General features: G+C 39.5%; 1 protein-coding gene across 1 annotated transcript in view; it reads left to right on the top strand.

The window, feature by feature from the left end:
- LOC103462246 (neural-cadherin) overlaps positions 1–19,046 on the top strand; it is a 357,031-nt gene that overhangs the window by 113,881 nt on the left and 224,104 nt on the right. The window lies entirely within an intron of this gene.

The following is a 19,046-nucleotide window of genomic DNA, read 5'->3' as shown; positions in this document are numbered from 1 at the left end:
ATCACAATATACTTAAACTCTGGAATGATTGATAACAACAGGTTCTGATAGCTCTCATATTGTTGCATTGTACTATTTCTAATTTCACTGTATTGTATTCTTCCTTAAGTGTACTATTTTTCAACAAACTGTGAGCTGTTGTGTGCTGGTTGGTTCATATTAGATTGTACAGTAAAAGAAGAGCAAGTGTGGCAAAAAAACAACAAAAAAACAGGAGAGAAGAAAACTGTAACTGACCAAACAAAGTGTTCGATGTCAGTTTATGTTTGCTGGTAGGTTTTACCATTTTAGAGTTTGACATAAAAAAAAAGTTTGCTTAGACAAGATCAGCATCCAATTATGTCAAATGCGAGATGTCAGCAGACAGGAGCAGCAACAGCAGCCTGTGGGAATCTGGGTTTCTTGCCAGTAGTTGACGACTAGTTTTTTCATTTTTTCCTAAACAAAAGTAAAAACAATGTAAAACCCAACAGCTCCCGGGCGTCACTTTCATTGTAAAACTTGAGAGATAACTGCATGTGTCCACTTAAAAAGTGTAAACCCTTTCATCACTGAAGCCCTAACAGATTTGTCTGACTGGGAATGACAGCTGTGGGACTCCCAATGACTTCCTCATGTTGTCAGGATGTAAGGCACAACAGAGGCTGAGTGCTGCAGGCGTTGAGGCATCTGGTCTGGTTTCCATCATTACTCTGGCCTCGGGCTAAAACATGTCCTGCTGAACCGATCTGTCCTCAGCTGCTCCACTCTGGGACTCTGTGGCCAACGGAAATTGAGACGCCTGTGTGGAGGCAGAGTGGGAGAGTGAAAAATGATGGATTAGGGAAGGAGAAGTGAAGTCAGAGGTGAGAAATCACTAGACAGGTGAAAAGAAAGGGAAACCTTAGGTAGGGTGTGTGTGAGCTCTTTTCTTTTGGCGTTTATAACATCCTAATCCTGTTGAATCTTTCATTTCTTTCTCAAGACGACTCTCCTTGTCTCAACGTTGTTTTTGACATGAGAAAAAAAACCCAAGACTTGCCTCAATTACACAGATGTATTACTCGAACATGAATCCTGTTTCTCATCCACTTTAGTTTTAACTTTGCATGTTTTAGTTGCTTTAATTTCAAATACAGTGTGTTTAAAAAGTATTCATTGTTTTAAAAATGTAAGTGTTTTTTATATGTGTAAGAGGGCTGTGTTATAGATGGAGATGACAATTTCCCAGAGGGAAAAGGTCAAAGGGATTCATAACATTTTCTACTTAACTAACCTATCAATCATGATCAACAAAATTTGTTTTTTTTTTATTACAAAAACAAATGACCAAAAAAGCTTTTCATGTCAAAGTGGCAAACGATGTTTATAAAAAATTACGATTCAACCAAAACATGTAACACAAAATAAGTGATTGCGCAGATATTTACCCCCTTCTGTAACTGACCTATTTCAACAGAGGTCCAGCCAGTTGGTGCTCGTATTCTCACAATGACAGAGCTGTTGCCTTGCAGCAAGAAGGTTCTGGGTTCGATTCCCGGCCCCGGTCTTTCTGCATGGAGTTTGCATGTTCTCCCTGTGCATGCGTGGGTTTTCTCCGGGTACTCCGGTTTCCTCCCACAGTCCAAAACTATGACTGTTAGGTTAATTGGTCTGTCTAAATTGTCCCTAGGTGAGTGTGTGTGCATGGTTGTTTGTCTTGTGTGTCTCTGTGTTGCCCTGCGACAGACTGGCGACTTGAACAGAACGTTAGTTGGAGATAGGAACCAGCAACCCTCTCGACCCCACTAAAGGACAAGGGTGTAAAGGAAATAGATGGGTGAGCTTCAAGTACACCTCGCTGCAGCAAACAGAAAGGGGCAGGGACGGACCACTGTCAGTCTCATACCTTATTTGGAAATGGGACCAATCCAGAAGTGAAGGGGGCGCTATTTTCTATYCTACTTTTTATTTTCTTTTGAAAACTGTGATATATTTTCACCTTTAGGAAAGAGTTTCACACTCAGCATGTATTTGAACTTCTTTCTTTTATTTACTTCACGGCAGCTCACAGTTTTTAGCAAATTCTGTAGCTTTCAGTGTACTTCTAAATCTGCTCCTTAAGTCGCTTCTTTTCGGGCCTGCTACTGCCTCTAGTGGCATAGGGGTGGTAACACAACAAATCTAATTGCATTACTAAATCAGAATACCGCAAAGTCTTTATTACTTATTAATTTTGGCATTACTGGAACAGTAAAAGATAAATTCCCTCACAAAAGAACATGCCTTTTCAATTTCTTAAGGAAGTAGAGCTAATTAAATGAGATAAACAAGAACTGAAAGTGATTCCAGTTTTACTTGATGGCTAACCTGTTGAAACTGTGGCAAATTTTAAATACCTCGAGTCAATCCTGGACAGTCAGGAAAATTTCCTCGTTTATAGATTAAATAGTTTCATCTTATTTTTTTCTATATATAAGACTCTACAACAAAAAGTCTCTTAATAATATACATGGCATTGTAAATACAAAAAAAATGAGTTTTTGCTTATGTCTGTTTAACAACCCTGGTTGTAACAACCTGGGTTGTTATTCTTCTGTACCCACACAGCAAATCCAGCAGGCCCAGATTAACATTGTCAGATTTGATTTCAATACTTTTAAAGAGTCTATATGGGTCCACACCAAAAAGTGTTAATTTAACTCTTTTTGGAGTGTTAGTACCTTAATTCTTATAAAGTGTCAGATATCAAATCTGCTGGAGTTAATAATTTAACACTAACACCAAGTCAGTGTTAGATCAACTCTCACAGAGTATTTTTTTTAACTTCTTAAGAGTTATTTGTAATTAATATTAAATAGGTATTTTATTGTTTGAACTTTTAAAAATTCTTTGGAAAATAAACATTTAATAAAGAGGCAATTATTTTCTCAAATGCATTTATTTCAAAATATGCACCATAATTACAAAACATATTATAATGTGGAATAATGTGCATGTTTCCCGTGTCACTTTCATTCACATATTGTTATCAAATGGTCTAACATATCAGCTGTGCAATTCAAAATGCAGAATGCTTAATAAATTTTTCTTCAATACCATATGCATGAAATTGTTCAAAGTACAAGGTGGAGAAAGTAAAGCAAGCAGTTCATGTAATATGATAGAGTACATTTTTTTAACAGGTAGATTGCCAGATATGTACAATACATAACAAACCAACCTGATATTCAGACCCATCATTTCTTATCCAGTTTCTGTTTCTGTTGATAAGAGACAGATCCTCTCTGCACTCCACCAAAGAGATGTCCACTCACTAACAGACTGTCTTCAGGTTGTTGGGCTGTTCGTGACGTTTGGCCGGAGACACCAACATGCTCCTCTACCACTGCATTAGACAGTCCTCAGTCTCTGAGTAGGACAGCCAGTGTCGGTCTCTGGATCATAACAAACAAAAAACATAACAATGAGGAATGGAACGAAGGAATACATTTTACTGCAACAATAACAACAAGCCTCCATTAGAGAAATGTAGAGTTTCAGAGATATTAACACTTACATAATCATTTTTAGAGCTTGAATCTTCGAAGAATCCATGGAGGGATCTGGAGGGGGGTTGACGCTGACGACTGGCGATTCATCCTCAACCAGACTGGTTCTAATATATACAAAAAGGCAATGAAATTATTAAAACGTCTTGCAGCATTAAAACATGCTGCAAAACGTATATAAGAAGACACTGCAGCATAAATAATGCTCTCAATGTGAAAAAGGCTTTTACATTTTTTCAGAAGAAAAAAAATCTATCAGAAAGGTTAATAAATCTGACAAATATGCATGTAAACGTTCAACATCATGAAAAAACATACTCCAGATTATTACGGATCTGTTCAAGTTAGCCAATAATTTGATTAAATGTTCACCGGATCGATATTTTCCAACGCTTATACTCCGCTAACATTCGGCATGCTAAGCTAAAAATGCTAACACTGAACGTGACGTCTATCATACAGGTTGAGCTCCACTCAAAATAATAGTTATAAACCATCTCAGAAAAAAAATACTTACCAAGTGCAGTAAATAACTCAGACATGTGGAAAGTAAATAGTCCTGAAATGACTTGGCTTCTGTGGCTTTGCTTCGGTGGGAATCTGTGATTCTGGGGGCGGAGTCAGTGAATTAACTCCTTCAGTGTTAAAGCCGCTGGTGGAGTTCAGAGTTAAGAAGTAAAGAGTTATTGATTCTATTTTAACACCTCTAGATTTGCTACAGAAACACTTTGTTTTAACACTGAATTTTAACTACTAATAATATACACCCCAGACTTACATAAACAGAATGTGACTCTTAGAGTAAAATTAACTCTGCTTTTGCATGAAGTCTACTAACCAAAACATTTAACACTTTTGAATTTGCTGTGCAATTCATTTGTTTGTTATTGACTTTTGCTCAATTAAATTTCTTACGTATACATTGCAAATGGTATTTTTATTATAGTTGATCATTTTATTTTTCATGCCTCATTTCTTTTGTTCCTCCTATAATTGATGGAGATATGTAGATATTATTTATAATGTATGAAAGTATTGTTTGTCATTTAATTAGCTCTACATCCTTAAGAAAATGAAAAAATATGTTGTTTTATAATGCCAGTAATGCCAGAATTAATAGTAAATAATGAAGACGTTGTGGTATTCTGATTTAGTAATGTAATTAGATTAGTTGTGTTACCACCCCCATGCCTAAAGGTTAAAATATATCACAGATTTCAAAAGAAAATAAAAACGGAAGTATAGGAAATAGTGCCACCTTCACTTCCGGATTGCAATGGTCATATTTCCAAATAAGGTATGAGAGTGACAGTGGTCCGTCCCTGCCCCTTTCTGTTTGCTGCAGCGAGGTGTATTTGAAGCTCACCCATCTATTTTCTTTACACCCTTGTCCTTTAGTGGGGTTGAGAGGGTTGCTGGTTCCTATCTCCAACTAACGTTCCGTTCAAGTCGCCAGTCTGTCGCAGGGCAACACAGAGACACACAAGACAAACAACCATGCACACACACACTCACCTAGGGACAATTTAGACAGACCAATTAACCTAACAGTCATGTTTTTGGACTGTGGGAGGAAACCGGAGTACCCGGAGAAAACCCACGTGCATGAGCATGCACAGGGAGAACATGCAAACTCCATGCAGAAAGACCGGGGCTGGAAATCGAACCCAGAATCTTCTTGCTGCAAAGCAACATCTCTACCAACTGCACCACTGTGCAGCCTACTTGAAGCTCACCGTTTTAACCAAATTCTGTTGCTTTCGGTCTACTCCTTAGTCGCATCTTTTCGGAGTTGCTATACTACCTCTAGTGGTGTGGGGGTCGTAACACAACTAATATAATTACATTACTAAATCAGAATACCGCAAAGTCTTTATTATTTATTATTCATTTTTCATTCTTTTAAGAATGTAGAGCTAATTAAATGATCTAAACAAGACCTTAAAGTGGTTCCAGTTTCTCTCGATGGCCAACCTGTTGAAACTGTTTCAAATTTTAAATACCTTGGGTCGTTCCTGGACAGTCAGCTCAATTTTGCTGAAAACACTGACTATATTTTGAAGAACTGTTCTCAGAGTCCCTACCTTTTAAGAAGACTTAGTGATCTTGGGGTGAAAGCAAAGACATAGGGGTGACCCAACTAGACTCTAGTTGGGTCACCCAACTAGAGTCGAGTTGGGTCACCCCTGTCTTGAATTTGGGGGGGGGGGGAAATCATATTTTATTTATCACTGCAGRAGGGTTCAGTGAATGCGCATATGAAACTGGTGGGTTCGGTACCTCAAAAAAGGTTAAGAACCACTGTATTGGAGTAATGCTTAAGAGAAATTTATTTAATCAAAGAATGTCATGAATATGTGTGTATGTATTCCATCTGCTCCGATTGCAGTTTTCTGGCCGATCCCTGGTTACATATCTTTAAAAAAACTTGACCTGCCGAGTTTGATTTTGGCTGATGTGATTTTTTTTTTTGTCTGAAATAACAAGAAAGTTGCTGAGTTGGCAACAATGGGGTGAATATTGTTAACTGTGAACATGCAGACTTGACCTGGTGGACCGGTCTATCAGTCAAACCTCTCATTGTAGTGCAGAAAAGAACAGAGGATGACTTATAAACCTTTCCTGATGAAGATAAGACTAGGGGATAACATGGGCTTCACATGTAAGTATCGGCCAATCACGATCCCCCAAAATTAAGGAAATCGGCATCCAGAAATCCACTGGTCAATAAATCAGTTGGCCAATAAATGTGTCCTATATTATACATGTATGTAATGTAAACAGCACTGCCAGAGATGCAATAAGTTTATTGCAGTTGTGTGAATGATCTGATGATCGAACTGTTGATTGCCGTCTGATCAACAGTCTGATCTGCTAACAATAGTTCTGCTAATGTTAGCAGAACTAGAGGGCCCCAAAACCAAATTTCGCTTAGGGCCCCATGGAGACTTGGGCTGGCCCTGCTTGTGGGATGCCATTTTGACTCTTAACTCTTAAGAGAATGGACCAGCTGTATTTGGGTATTAATAAATGGAWTTCATGAATTCAGCTCACTGACTCTTCTTCAACCTCATACATCACGAACTTAGCATGGAGAACGGATGATTCTCCTCACCAGCTTACTTGTTGGGGCTTCGGATGGATGTACATCATTAATTGTTACCTTGGCCAAGCCTTGCAAGCTGCNCACTGACTATATTTTGAAGAACTGTTCTCAGAGTCCCTACCTTTTAAGAAGACTTAGTGATCTTGGGGTGAAAGCAAAGACATAGGGGTGACCCAACTAGACTCTAGTTGGGTCACCCAACTAGAGTCGAGTTGGGTCACCCCTGTCTTGAATTTGGGGGGGGGGGGAAATCATATTTTATTTATCACTGCAGRAGGGTTCAGTGAATGCGCATATGAAACTGGTGGGTTCGGTACCTCAAAAAAGGTTAAGAACCACTGTATTGGAGTAATGCTTAAGAGAAATTTATTTAATCAAAGAATGTCATGAATATGTGTGTATGTATTCCATCTGCTCCGATTGCAGTTTTCTGGCCGATCCCTGGTTACATATCTTTAAAAAAACTTGACCTGCCGAGTTTGATTTTGGCTGATGTGATTTTTTTTTTTGTCTGAAATAACAAGAAAGTTGCTGAGTTGGCAACAATGGGGTGAATATTGTTAACTGTGAACATGCAGACTTGACCTGGTGGACCGGTCTATCAGTCAAACCTCTCATTGTAGTGCAGAAAAGAACAGAGGATGACTTATAAACCTTTCCTGATGAAGATAAGACTAGGGGATAACATGGGCTTCACATGTAAGTATCGGCCAATCACGATCCCCCAAAATTAAGGAAATCGGCATCCAGAAATCCACTGGTCAATAAATCAGTTGGCCAATAAATGTGTCCTATATTATACATGTATGTAATGTAAACAGCACTGCCAGAGATGCAATAAGTTTATTGCAGTTGTGTGAATGATCTGATGATCGAACTGTTGATTGCCGTCTGATCAACAGTCTGATCTGCTAACAATAGTTCTGCTAATGTTAGCAGAACTAGAGGGCCCCAAAACCAAATTTCGCTTAGGGCCCCATGGAGACTTGGGCTGGCCCTGCTTGTGGGATGCCATTTTGACTCTTAACTCTTAAGAGAATGGACCAGCTGTATTTGGGTATTAATAAATGGAATTCATGAATTCAGCTCACTGACTCTTCTTCAACCTCATACATCACGAACTTAGCATGGAGAACGGATGATTCTCCTCACCAGCTTACTTGTTGGGGCTTCGGATGGATGTACATCATTAATTGTTACCTTGGCCAAGCCTTGCAAGCTGCTTAGTGTAAAATGCCATTTTCAATAGACCGGAAATGACCGAGTTGCTTTTCCCTGAATGCGGAAGCTGACGTCCAAAGAGCCCATTATGCGTGCATGAAGATCACCTGAGTGCATGTATTTGTTGTACGTCATGCTGTTTCTTTCTTCTGGAATCACATGTGGCTACAGGTGAATCCTATAGATGTTTGACAATCTTTATGTTTTCCCTCATAAATGTAAAATGTACAAACCAAGATGTTCAGTAAACTTGCTGCCAGAGTGGTAGAACCCATGGAATTCTACCTTTAAAATTCACAGCTACACAAAAGGCAAACGCAATGTACAGAAAACTAAATACGTCTGAGGCGTTTTCAGACATTTTTAGAACAGCTTGTAGCCACAGTAGCTGGAAGTAATTGATTGTGACTTTACTTTAATTTGTGCATGACCCAGATTGAAATGACTTTTCAGCTGTCTGACGGATTGCCCTATATTTTGGTATATAGACTTCTTGATCAGTTCACTCACTGTAAACTGCCTAGGGGCCTGTACTATGAAGCAAAGTTAGTGGTTTGTTAAGCTAACTCTGCTCAATCAGGTCAAAGGTTTTTTTTTTTAGTTTCATGACGTTGGTTCCCTTCTTACCTCTGTCTATCACCATGGAAACTTATGCTGGAAACTCAAACTGCTCTAAGGAGTTTAGGTTGATTAGTCTAAATAATGTGACTCCTCACAGAGTTTTATCGTTATGTCTAACTTTCTGTGGTCTCAAGTTTTTTTTCCTTACAGAAGATGAAAATTAGAGACTGAGGGTAATTCTTGATTTGAAAAGGTTTCCTTGTTTTACTGAAACAATTGGACATTCCACATATTGCTTGTATTGGTTTTAAAGAATGTTCAAAAATACAATCTATATCATGTTTATTGCAAAATTACATGGCATGAGCTTTGACACAATATGTCGCAATATGTATACATTCATCAGCTTTTTTTAATTTGCAGCCAGTACTTCCTGTTTCTTCCTTGGGTGGTCCACTCATTTTATCTTCATCTGTTTTAGACAAATACAAAGATATTCAGTGTCAGTAAGTCAAGGTAGCCCAACCAAGTTATCAGCAATCTTTTTAGTAGCTATATTTTAGTCCATTTTTACTACCATATGTGAGTAAGCTGTGCCAATAGCTCTTGTCAGGTGTTGTGTTGTTTTTTTTGTTTTTTTTTCCCAGGCGTTAACAGCAGTTATCAAACCTCTAGTGAAAAAGAACAATGCACCAACAAAGTTTCTATTGCAGAATTACAGGCCAAACCCCGATCTTCCAAATGTTTAAACAGTTAAATAACTCTTAAAAATGACCAATCGCTTTGATGTTTTTCAGTCCTGTTTCTGTGCTGCTCTCTTTAGAAGCTTCACAGGCCAGACTACAATTTTTTACAAAAAGTAAAAAAGCTTAGCTTAGGTGTGGTTTCAAGTTCCAGTTAGAAAAAAGTCACTGTCCTGTCAACCTTTCCTAAACAGCAGAACTTTTTTTCTGAACTTACTGTCATTAACCTAAATGTTTAACATGCTATGCTGTGTTTAGCCTTTACCATTTGAGATGCAACTCTGTAGTGTGTAGTGTGTTCCCAGAACATTCCACAGTTTGACCTTTCAGGTGAACACTTGGTTACTGTCAGAACTTTTTTATATTTTATAACTCTCAGTTAATATTGTACACATTGATTAGAAATGGTGTGATAATGCTTAATGAAACTGAAAGACAATGATACATTGTTCAACTTTTGACTAAGGAGGATCACCTTTATCAGCATGGAAGAGTCAACCAGATCTTTTTGTCATGGGATTGCTGAGGGCGTGATGGGAGTTTGGGTGTCCGATCCACATGATGATCATTATTCTGCAGGCATCAGTACACCATGATCTCTAGAGTGAGGTTCATAGCTGAGTGTTAAAGAGCCAGGATGAAAGTCAGCTCCTCTATGTATGATGTTATGGAGAAGTTCAAGTAACTTTGTATCTTAAACTGTATATGAATTAAAGGTGGATAGAGTAAGAGATGGATAAATTGGGGACTTATCTGTAGCAATGTGGGGACTTCGACCAAACCGGTTAGTGGAAAATCTAGTGGAAAAGCGCCTTTTGACTTGGGCTGTTAGGTTTCTGTATGACCGGATTTAGAGCTTGGTCCACAATATTGGCAGTAAGTTTCCGGTGAGAGTTGGACTCCACCAAGGTTGCCTTTAGTCACTGATTCTGTTCTTAACATTTATGGACAGAATTTCTAGGTGCAGCCAAGATGTTGAGAGGCGTTTTGGTGGCTTTGGGATCACGTCTCTGTTTTTTGCAGTTTATGTGGTCCTATCCTTTATCAGGCCGTGCTTTCACTGGAGCAGAGTTTGAAGGCCATGGTCTTGAGTCAGAAACAGGTAGATTTCCTTGTCTGGATCAGGGAAGATGACCTGTCCCAACTGTTAGAAGGTCAATGATCTATGTTCCTATCCTCATCTATGGTCACAAGCTTTGAATATTAACTTGATGATAAAGATCAAGATCCTTTATCATCGTGATAGGATGAGAAGCTTGGTCATTCAGGAGTAACTCGGAGAAGAGCTGCTGTTTCTCCACATTGAGAGGAGTCGGTTGAGATGGTTTGGGCATCTGGTTAGAATGGACAGATCTCTGCTGAGGTGATCTGACCCCTGGTGGCGCCACTAGTAAAGATGCCTGGAAAAAGCGGAAAATCATAGATGCATGGATGGACGAATGGATGGACTTTTAATGTAGCTATGATCTGTCGTTTTAGATCTTTAGCCAGCTGTGGATTATGAGGTCTTTCACTTTTAAAGACTATTTGTTTTTATTACCCCTATGTTCCTCCATGACACTGAGTTAGTCTCTGAAAATATTCTGTTTTTCTGTAGTTCCCCAGTTTCTAAACTACATTGCTTTCTACAGTTGAAACCTGAAGGTTTGTATTCATACCATAGAGAGCTTACCCTAATTTCATTCAGGACTGTATGGTGGGGAACAAAGATTTTCTGTGAAAGCAAGTAAACAGTATTAAACCTTGCATTACAGCCAGATTACATTCAAAGATAGCCTTGCAACTATTGATTCATGACAAACAGAAACTACTAAAGCCTTCAAATGGCCTACAGAAAGCTTACAGATGTGATCTATACACGGGGTTTGAGAGAATAGCAGGATGCATTTATAGCTGATGAGTTAAGTGCAGCTGAGCTTACTATGATTACTGAGAGTACAGATTTAAAGGCTCTCTGCATGTTGATGTGAACAGTCCTTTCTTAGGAGTAGCAAGCAGATAAGCAGTTTTTTTCATTCATTCATATTACAGTAACTGGAAACCAGAGCAGTTACTCGTTTAAATCTGCCTCCGTCTGACCAAGTCCGACCTGCTTTGGTTTGCTTAAATGCTCAAGGCAGGCAGGAGACCAAATAAAAAAGATTACTTAGTGGAGCGTGTAACGCAAAGTAGCTGCAGAGCAGGATATACAAAAAAAAAAAAAAAAGTAGTTCTAGCATTTATGCAAATAAAGATCACGCAGAACATAAAACCCAGCTGGGATAAATGGGCAGAAAACAAACCAGTAGGGATGAGTAGGAAGTAGTCCGGAACGCATAAAATCAGTTAAAATTCAAGAATGTGGTAAAGTTCTCTTAGCTTTACAACATAGCTGTTATAAAGCTAAGAGAGGGAAACAAACCAACACAAAAGCAAATTTTCTCAATGAACAGTCTCCAGAACCACTTAAAGTAGAAATGGCAAACAGAAACAAAGCAGAGTACAGACTAAAACATGAGCAAAAAGCCAAGTGGAAAAGCACAGACTGTGACATCCTCACACTCCAACAAGTATGGACCTTACCAAGCTCCGCCCAGAAACGCCCCTCGGATGTCCCACGTGGCTGCATCTCTCACAAACAAAGCCTAGCAGAGCTCAGTTTCTATGTGTAAACATGGCGTCTTTCATTTCAACTGACTCTCTGCAGAGTATTTCTGAGTCTATTAGTGTAGCATTTCTGCCGGATTTTCAAAAAATATCAGCCACGACAGGAGACAGGAGAACCAACAAGTTCATGTCATCTTTTTTGTACAACATCAAGGTGTTTGAGCCACGCGATGCCTCCAACATTGTGCGCGTCACAGCTAAATGCTACCGGTTGATGAGGAAAACAGCAGATCCTCACACCCTCAGCATAAATATAGCTGTGGACAAGATCACTGATGCCTATTGTTCTTGCAAGGCTGGGTAAGTCGGGCATTCATGGTTTTGAGGATTACTTTTGAAATTACTGATTTCTGTTGTTGGCAAATGTTTGAATGTGCCTAGGCCTTATACACTGTACTCGGTGCTAGCGTGGCTAACACGATTACAGTTTAGTAAAAAGSCTTTTCAGRTAAAATAAAATCTTTAATGTATGTCAGATACGGTACACATTGCATATTGATCTGTTCAGCTAACGTAAGACTGTAACAGACAGGCTTCAAGGTGTAGAAGTTGTATCGGTACTGCCATTATGCTGTACTTGGCTAAAAGGTTTTCATAATGGATGTGTTTATTATTGACTTTATTTTTTTTCATTCACTAAACAAAGAAAGCAAAGCAATAATACTTACACCAGCAGACACTCCTTTGTTCTTATTGATCCTACGACGGTTGAGCTGCAAATGCTGTTTTGCACAAGCTTTGATCCAAGCAAGGCTTTCCGTTTCAGATTTTGGAAATCTATGAATTTTAGTTTCACAAATACGATCAGGATACCTGACATCGCCTGTGCAGATTCCCCACTGACGGTGGAGAACCATTCTTTTTCGAGTCCTGACGCAAAAACTTTCTGCCGGTCTGCTAGTCCACAATGTGCAATATGTGATATGTGCATGTATTTACTACAGTAGCTTGTGTTTGTGAGACGGTCACGCACGTGGTAGCTGCGCTGTGACGTAAAATGAGCATTAGCCAATGAAACGCGGCCCCTGTGGTAAGGTCCATGAAGTCAGTTCACTGAATGCTTGTTGAGTTTTAAATAATACATGCAAACAAAAGTAAAACCCAAAACTCATGGATTTTATCAAACTTTGATTGAAAGAGACTTTGTGTAAAGCTTGCTCTATTCAAGCCGTGTTTGACATGTTGTCACAGGAAGGTGGATTTCACCTGCCAGGTTGACTGAGAACAGCAAAGACTTGCAAAAACTACAGTCACTGTAAAGAAAAACAAAGCAAAGCCTTTTAATGAGCAGAAAACTTCCCTTTTAATGGCAGCCTCTTAAATCCTGAATATACCCATATAAGTAATTTGTTCTGTATTTTAACAAAATACAGAATATTGAATATTGTTCCAAGACAAGAATATTGTCTTGGAGTTTTTATCGCGACCTGTGGGGTTTTTCCTGTCTGGGAACGAGAATACGACCTGCTGAATGTGACAGGTAGCCAATCAAAAAGCGCGGTGAGGTAAGAACAAAGGGGAATCCCAAACAGCTGACATATCGCGCAACTGAGACCGGTGGATATCGGAGATGATATGTGGAAATTTAATATTATTAAATCTAAAGGTCATTATTATGTTTATTCAGTTAAAAATGTTATGAAAAAACATATTCACCTCCAAATCATAGTGCAGCAAATAGAGCGGCTGCTCCCGTCGTCTTTTATCCACCGCCTTTTCATCTTTTATCTCTTAAAATAACTCCACAATCTATCACTATTGCTTCTACATCGTCATCCGTGTTTGGTTATTCTAAACTCTCGCTATGTTGGGGGTTTTACTTGATTATCCTCTGGAATCTGGATGTTCGTGACTGGAATCGGTTCGTGTTGCTCCTGCCTTGGAGACACGAACCGATCGAACCTGTTGTACTTTTATCAGCTCTGTGGTCACAGAGGTTTGGAGAATCGGCCGACAATCCTTAAATCTTTCCGTCTAAGCCAGACTTAAGACTCACAAGCTCTACTCATCTCCTCTCGACCGCAGCCCAAACGCTCTGACTCTGGTCGCTATGGTAAGGTTTATATATCCCTTCAAAATAAGATACAGATGTGCCACAAAAACTAACATTTTACTTTCGTGAAAATTTTAACTCACGATAATGACTAACGGGAGCCATGAGCTTGTTTCTCTGCAACGAGACGGTCCGATCTGGGAGTGATGGGAGACAATAACACCTGAAGTGTTGCTTATATCCACAGCCTGCTTAGTCACTACGTGGTGAAACAGCTTGAGGATTCATTGCCTCATTAGCAGCCGGTCACCGCATGTTACGCAGAGCGGCTTGTAATGTGGGACTCACCTACCGGTCCAGGATAAATCCATTCTCCTGTCTCTTCTCTGGGCCTTTTCCCCTTCGCAAAGAAACTTTCCAAAGACATCTGATCTGTTTCTTAGTCATTTTGCTGCTTGTGGCCTCAGTGTTGGCGTGCAAGTAACCGAGAGAATCCGGTTAAAGKATTTTCAAAATAAAAGATCCTYCAGACTCAAATAATACATAAAACGGAAATATTTCACTATTTCTATTTCTTGCGCGGCCCGGTGCCAATTGGTCCACGGACCGGGGCTTGGGGACCACTGCTGTAGAGGCTTATAATGAGTAAATGATCCAGGTGTTTTAGAGAAGGAACGCATCTAAAGTTGCAGATGGTAGCTCTGGAAAACTAGACTTGGGCAGCCCTAGCATAAATGTATGAAAATACAATGTTAAAAATAAATTAAACACCTCATATTGTTAAATAACTGATTTTATGTATTGAAGTTTTAAATATTACATTTGAGTTTGCATGGATGAAAAATTAATGCTCAGTTTAAAAATTACAATATTTAAATCAGTGTTTAAAGGTAAGCAAACAAATAATAAAAACAAGTTTTGATGTTAACTCTTAACTTCATTCACAAAACGTTTTTTGTTATTACACAACCAACATGTATTTCACATAACAACAAATCAATTAGGTGATGTTTGCCTGTCCTTGAACGCAAAGCTGATCCCTCTTCACCCTGACACAGAGGTCGCGTTAACCGAATATTTTCCGTATTTGACCAGAACAACCACAACATTTAAATCCCGTCTAATTAACACCCTTGACTGGTTCACATGGGCAGACATTATAGACTTTACGCAAAGATTTAATCTCAGAGGCAACTGAAATCTATTCATTTAAAAAAATCCTTTCTGAATATCATCTCATGGTCTCTGAACTAAACGCGTCTTTCTGACCGGGAGTTGACAGCGTGTTGAAGAGTTATGGATCGGACGCTTTGGAGCGTCTGGTTAGGAAGCGCATTCAAAACCTTTGAAATGGCGCGTTAAATTCAAGTCTCCATTACAGACCAGAGAAATAAATGACGATGCAAACGTTAATTAGACTGTAACATGCGCAGTCCGCTGCTCAGCCACTGAGGACGCGGCTCCGCCGCTGCGAAGAATTAAAAACCGCTGGAAGTAACTCATCCAGCGGATTTAAGAAATGGAGCCTTGGTGCACGTCAGGAGAGCGGCGTTCTGGAGGAGCGCTAACGTCTGTCCGTTTCGGAGAAGCGAAACCACGCAAAATAAATAAATAAATAAATAAATAAATCCTGGTAAAAGCGCACACCGCGCGCACTCAGAGTTCAGTTGATCTGTTTGGATCAGACAGATCCAACTGACTGATGAATAGCACAGATTTTTCTGCAGATGGGAACCAGGAGGAAGTGCGTTCAGACCCCAGCGAGTTAAGTGTTGGTAATTTAAGTCAAGTCGCTTAATTTAATTTATGAAAAGTTATTGGGGCCACAGACAGTGTTTTTTGTCACTACGGAGAAAAATGTAGATTATCTGTTTAATTTGTGATGGGATCTGGATTCTTGGTGAATATTAGCTAAACCGCATAAAATGCGGCTAAATAGCCGATGTTAATATGATTGTAATTTCACGGATAAAAATAGTACATGACCGATTTTTTTTATGCTGTCGGTCAAGAAAACCGGTAACAAAAAAAGTCTAGCATGACTTGCCGTCCGGACACCAATTCACACACATCTTCATTCACAGTCTTACTTGTAAATCGATTTTTCTTTTCTTGTACGTTTTGCTTGTCGATGTCTCAGTTTTATTCGCTGGGAAAATTAATAAGCAGCTTGAGGTGACTCTGCTGCTCTCTAGTGGCGAGAAGCCGTAATGTTGGCTGGTAACAATCGGAATGCATTATGGGAGATGTAGTTTGTAGTCAATTCGTGCTCAAAACCTATTTTAAGTCAATCATGGGCCTATGAAACGCTGGGCGGGGGCCACATAAAATGACATGGCGGGCCACATATGGCCCGTGGGCCTTGAGTTTGACACATGTGTTCTAGGGGGCAGGACCTCATCCCAGACCCAGAGCGGGCACTCTGCCTTTTTCCAGCTTCGCTGTATGTTTCAAAAGGCAGCTGTGCTGACACTGATCCCTCTTGGTCTGCTGCTTGTTTCATTCTCAGCTGGAGAAGAACAGTGTTTGTTAATGAACATGCATGAACTGCTAATGCAGTTAAAAAAAAACCAAGAAAAACATTATGTACTCCACTTTCTGTTATTTAAGGTAAATGCAGTCTTGATATCAGGAATGAGTAGAAAAAATGCTTCAAGGACAATTTCAGAAAAAAACTTGTTTGCTTCAGTTTTTGTTCCTCTACACTTTTGCCTCTGAATGTAATCTGCTGTGAAATAAATATGGTTTTTGCTGTCAAAGTAGCGATCCCGGCCAGCATATATGTGCGCTGGACTCACTGAGCATGACTTTAATTTGCAGGTAGTTTTCAAGTTTCTCACTCCAGGAGTGATGGCTCATCGGCACCATTAGTCACCTAACCAGCCTGAGACCTGCCTGCAGCTTCTTAAGTGTGTGGCTTCGCACACCTTTAGGTTTATGTGTGTTTGCACTCATCTCGCATTATTACAGCTGACTTCCTCTCTCTGCTCTTACAATCTTGGTTCCCTGTTCACACACTCAACACTCATGCTGCGCCTCCATACATCTTAGTGAGCTATCATAGCGTTCTAATAAAAACAAACATTCTTCGCATCTTTCACCATATAAAGCTGGACCTGGTGACTTTCGGTTCAGTGTTCTAGGGAGTAAAAACAGCTAGAAAGCAGCCACATTTCAGTCTATTGGTGTGTAAAATAAAAAAATACAAAAACACAATATGACCAGGAAATTTTGTTAGCAAATGTATTGTAACTTCCACTTTAGCATAAGTTGTTGTTTTCTTTGATTTTTGCTACTCTTCACCAAAATCCACTTTATTTTTTTAAAATGGTTACATTTTGTTTGGTGGTTTGTCATGGGTTCTTGTTTGGCTTATTTGTATGCTGTCATAAATTAAATAATTGTAGAAAACATAGTATGACTGGTAAATCTGAATGCTGTTTAGCAAAGATCCCAGTGGAGAAGAGGTCCAAAATAAAACAGGTAGCATACCAGAGTGTCTGTTGAAAACATAGTCATGTTTAAAGGAGCCTCTTTGTCACCAGTTTCCCAGGGAAAATATCCAAGAACTCTCTCAATGGTGTTTTTTAATTTTTTTTATTTTTTTTACAAGGTCCTCTTCTGTAAAAGCCTGAAAGATGGGAGCAACAATAATAAAACAAATGTCTGCATTTCACATTTCGCTTCCAGCGAGTGTGGGCTGAATGACAGAAGAGCTATAAACACAGACACAGAAGTAACCAGAAGGAAAAATAAAAGATGAAGTCGATATGCAACCTAGTCCTATCGCCTGCACTGTTTCATAAACATCATAGCTGGAGCAAAATGGACAACCTGGAGGTCATGAAGGAGCAGATGCCCTCAGAATGTAGAGCTGAAGCCCAATATGTATGCGCACAGTACAAACAGACCTCTTCTCTTCCTATGTGACATTGAATCGGGCTGTAAACTAGGGGTCTTCAACTCCAGCCTTGAGAGCTACTGCAACTTTTAGATGTCTTTCTGCGTCACCACGCCCTAATCAAACATTCAGGTCATTAGCAGGACTCTGGAGAAGTCTGGAGAGCTTGACTGCATGCTGAGGAGCCAATTCACCCTTTTGATACACGTGTGTTGGATTAGGAACACGTCCAATAGTGCATTCACACCAGTGCTGTTTAGTCTAACTAGTTTGTTTTCCTGTAGAAAGTCCGGTTCGTGTGGGGAAGTGTGAATGTGCAATTGAATGCTGGTTTGCATACAAACCTTGGTCTGGGTTTGGTTGAAGTGAACTCTGGTGTGGTTTGAATGCATATGTGAATGCCAAGCGGACTGGAGACTGTTCCAAAAGCAGGAATTGAACTACAGTGCAGGGCATTCTGGGCAAATACAACAAAAACAAACATCTAGTAATGGCTGGTGGTTTAGTTTTTACTAAAGACAGAAAAGAGAAATCCTCCAACCACTAAAATCTGACACAAAAATCCATTTTGTTTACATTTTATAAAGAAGGAAGTTGCGCTCATCTTTTCTTCAGAGGTTTGTGTGTTGTTTTCTCCAGTGCTTCTTGACACAACGCCACCACAGGTGGGGAGGGGAACAGGTTTTGCAAAGGGTTTGGTTTGTTTGACACAGTGCAGTGGGAAAGTGAACCACAGCAGCTGGAAATGGAACAAAGGTTGTAACTTTGGTTCCCAATTGAGCCGAGTCTACCGGATTATCAGGGGTGAAAACACACAAAAAGATGCAGGACACTGGAATCTCAGTATCCTGCAATTGATGTTTTTTCAATAACTCCAGATCTCATGAAGTTATTCAGTTATTCAATTTAATTTACATTAAAAACCTACATGATGCCCGTAAGTTAGAATTAAACACGTTTTCCATTTTGCATGCATTACATTGCATTCATTGTACAAGACTTGTTACTATGAACTCCTAAGAAAACAACAACAGGTAATTTGAGCACACACTGCTCCATAGCAACAGGTCTACAGGCACATGCAGCTGGTTGTTGTCAAAATGTCGCAGCTCTCTGGTCTCTGAGGTTATTTCAAGCTTTTCTTCCTCCATCAGTGAGGGGGACTAGGACGATAGGTGGAGAATAAAGTTTTCTCCTGTTGCCGCAGTAACAGCAGAACTGAGCACACTGCAAAAAGTCCCCTTTCAAAAACAAGAAAAAAAAGTACAAAAATAGGGTATAATTTTCTTAAAATAAGAAAAATTATCTGCCAACAGAACAAGAAAATTTATCTTGTCAAGATTTTCTAAAACAAGAAAAAATATCT

This window comes from Poecilia reticulata, linkage group LG3 (genome assembly GCF_000633615.1).
Source record: "Poecilia reticulata strain Guanapo linkage group LG3, Guppy_female_1.0+MT, whole genome shotgun sequence".
NCBI lineage: Eukaryota > Metazoa > Chordata > Actinopteri > Cyprinodontiformes > Poeciliidae > Poecilia > Poecilia reticulata.
This window is presented reverse-complemented; position numbering and strand designations above follow the sequence as displayed.